Source organism: Rhinoderma darwinii, assembly GCF_050947455.1.
Source record: "Rhinoderma darwinii isolate aRhiDar2 chromosome 5 unlocalized genomic scaffold, aRhiDar2.hap1 SUPER_5_unloc_26, whole genome shotgun sequence".
NCBI classification, from domain to species: Eukaryota; Metazoa; Chordata; class Amphibia; order Anura; family Rhinodermatidae; genus Rhinoderma; species Rhinoderma darwinii.
In genome coordinates, this window is record NW_027461783.1 from 299,945 (window position 1) to 303,073 (window position 3,129).

A 3,129-nucleotide genomic window follows, 5' to 3' on the forward strand; every position below is an offset into this window, starting at 1 on the left:
ATCGCTTCTCGGCCTTTTGGCTAAGATCAAGTGTAGTATCTGTTCTTATCAGTTTAATATCTGATACGTCCCCTATCTGGGGACCATATATTAAATGGATTTTTAGAACAGGGAGATGGAAATAGAGCTTGCTCTGTCCACTCCACGCATTGACCTGGTATTGCAGTATTTCCAGGACCGGTGCACCCTTTCCTTATGTGTTGACTAAAAGCAGATTCCAAAAGTGTTTTTTGTCTTTGCTATTGTTTCTGTCTTTCTGAAGGGATCTCCCCTTTTAATCCCATTATTTCAACACCTGTTGGACAATGCATGAGTGATAATGAGCTCATTGATTAAATGCAATTAATGAATAGATTGCCACCTCTTGTTGTGTGTCGTCTGTGTTTCTGTGTTTCCGGCATTTCACATTGGAACACCTCATTCACCTTCCTTGTCTTCTCTCCGCCCTCCCTTTTAGGTAAGTTAAAGAGCTGCACCTGAGCCAGCCACTGATTGATTGATTGATTGATTGATTGATTGATTGATTGATGCAGCACAACAGTCAAATAGTGGAGTGGAGTAGGGGAACAGCAAACAGCCAATAAAGCAGCCCGCCCGCTCGCCTGCCCGCCACAATGGACCTACCTGTGTACACTAGATGGATGTGATGGAATGTACTGTCGTCCCTACATTTCAAGAAGAAGTAAGAATTGCAGTTGCAACAAAGCCTTGCTTGCCTACAAAGAGAGCAGCAATTTGGATTTGTTACTATGTTACCTAGAAGAATAACAAACTGTGCAAGGATGGAGGTTGTAGGAGCAAGGAGAAGTTGTCTGTAAAGTTGGTGGATGCCTATTTTCCATTTTGCAGTCCCTTGTCTCCCTCTTGTGGCCTCCTGGAGGCAACTAGCTGTGCAAAAAAAAGACAGCCTGGCGGCCGGCTGTTGCAGTGTTGCCCTCTAAGGCAACACTGAGTGACTGACTGAGCCTCACCGTCTTATATAAAGTTCAGACGGAACTTTGCACGTGTCATAGTGGAGCCCTCAGGATTCCAGAGCCAGCTTTCTGACATCATAATGGGGCCTCAGAGATAAAAGCCTGGGCCCAGGCAGTGTTGGTCAGTGCTGCTCAGCAGGCAGCACTGGACTGGACTGGATTACAGCTGATACAAGGTGTGAAGGAACAAGGGGTGGCTGTGGGCATGCACTTGCTGCCGCTGCCAGTGTTTATCTGCATGGCAGCAGGGCATTTGGGCGTTGCCAGGAAGGCGTTTTTATGTAGATTCCTCCTCTTTCAGCACTGCATTGTGGTGCAAGCAAAAGAAGCAAATCCTGTCTGGCTTCCTCTCCGGCCTTTATTCACCTCCCGTGTAGCTGTGAGTGTGTGAGCCTGCAGGGCCCCATGGAATTGCCTAGAAGTAGGCTGAATCGCTGCAAGGGCTGAACAGCAGTATCGGGCAGGCTCGGGCAACGCGCGGCCCGTTCGGGTTATCGCTTCTCGGCCTTTTGGCTAAGATCAAGTGTAGTATCTGTTCTTATCAGTTTAATATCTGATACGTCCCCTATCTGGGGACCATATATTAAATGGATTTTTAGAACAGGGAGATGGAAATAGAGCTTGCTCTGTCCACTCCACGCATTGACCTGGTATTGCAGTATTTCCAGGACCGGTGCACCCTTTCCTTATGTGTTGACTAAAAGCAGATTCCAAAAGTGTTTTTTGTCTTTGCTATTGTTTCTGTCTTTCTGAAGGGATCTCCCCTTTTAATCCCATTATTTCAACACCTGTTGGACAATGCATGAGTGATAATGAGCTCATTGATTAAATGCAATTAATGAATAGATTGCCACCTCTTGTTGTGTGTCGTCTGTGTTTCTGTGTTTCCGGCATTTCACATTGGAACACCTCATTCACCTTCCTTGTCTTCTCTCCGCCCTCCCTTTTAGGTAAGTTAAAGAGCTGCACCTGAGCCAGCCACTGATTGATTGATTGATTGATTGATTGATTGATTGATTGATTGATGCAGCACAACAGTCAAATAGTGGAGTGGAGTAGGGGAACAGCAAACAGCCAATAAAGCAGCCCGCCCGCTCGCCTGCCCGCCACAATGGACCTACCTGTGTACACTAGATGGATGTGATGCAATGTACTGTCGTCCCTACATTTCAAGAAGAAGTAAGAATTGCAGTTGCAACAAAGCCTTGCTTGCCTACAAAGAGAGCAGCAATTTGGATTTGTTACTATGTTACCTAGAAGAATAACAAACTGTGCAAGGATGGAGGTTGTAGGAGCAAGGAGAAGTTGTCTGTAAAGTTGGTGGATGCCTATTTTCCATTTTGCAGTCCCTTGTCTCCCTCTTGTGGCCTCCTGGAGGCAACTAGCTGTGCAAAAAAAAGACAGCCTGGCGGCCGGCTGTTGCAGTGTTGCCCTCTCAGGCAACACTGAGTGACTGACTGAGCCTCACCGTCTTATATAAAGTTCAGACGGAACTTTGCACGTGTCATAGTGGAGCCCTCAGGATTCCAGAGCCAGCTTTCTGACATCATAATGGGGCCTCAGAGATAAAAGCCTGGGCCCAGGCAGTGTTGGTCAGTGCTGCTCAGCAGGCAGCACTGGACTGGACTGGATTACAGCTGATACAAGGTGTGAAGGAACAAGGGGTGGCTGTGGGCATGCACTTGCTGCCGCTGCCAGTGTTTATCTGCATGGCAGCAGGGCATTTGGGCGTTGCCAGGAAGGCGTTTTTATGTAGATTCCTCCTCTTTCAGCACTGCATTGTGGTGCAAGCAAAAGAAGCAAATCCTGTCTGGCTTCCTCTCCGGCCTTTATTCACCTCCCGTGTAGCTGTGAGTGTGTGAGCCTGCAGGGCCCCATGGAATTGCCTAGAAGTAGGCTGAATCGCTGCAAGGGCTGAACAGCAGTATCGGGCAGGCTCGGGCAACGCGCGGCCCGTTCGGGTTATCGCTTCTCGGCCTTTTGGCTAAGATCAAGTGTAGTATCTGTTCTTATCAGTTTAATATCTGATACGTCCCCTATCTGGGGACCATATATTAAATGGATTTTTAGAACAGGGAGATGGAAATAGAGCTTGCTCTGTCCACTCCACGCATTGACCTGGTATTGCAGTATTTCCAGGACCGGTGCACCCTTT

The 3,129-nt window shown here is 47.7% G+C and overlaps 3 non-coding genes across 3 annotated transcripts; all 3 read left to right on the forward strand.

Moving 5' to 3' along the window:
• Window positions 1-191, forward strand: LOC142688601 (U2 spliceosomal RNA). The gene has a single exon (XR_012857670.1). It is a non-coding gene; the product is annotated as a U2 spliceosomal RNA (small nuclear RNA).
• Window positions 192-1,467: 1,276 nt separating this feature from the next.
• On the forward strand, window positions 1,468-1,658 carry LOC142688602 (U2 spliceosomal RNA). The gene has a single exon (XR_012857671.1). It is a non-coding gene; the product is annotated as a U2 spliceosomal RNA (small nuclear RNA).
• Window positions 1,659-2,938: 1,280 nt separating this feature from the next.
• On the forward strand, window positions 2,939-3,129 carry LOC142688604 (U2 spliceosomal RNA). Its single transcript, XR_012857672.1, has one exon. It is a non-coding gene; the product is annotated as a U2 spliceosomal RNA (small nuclear RNA).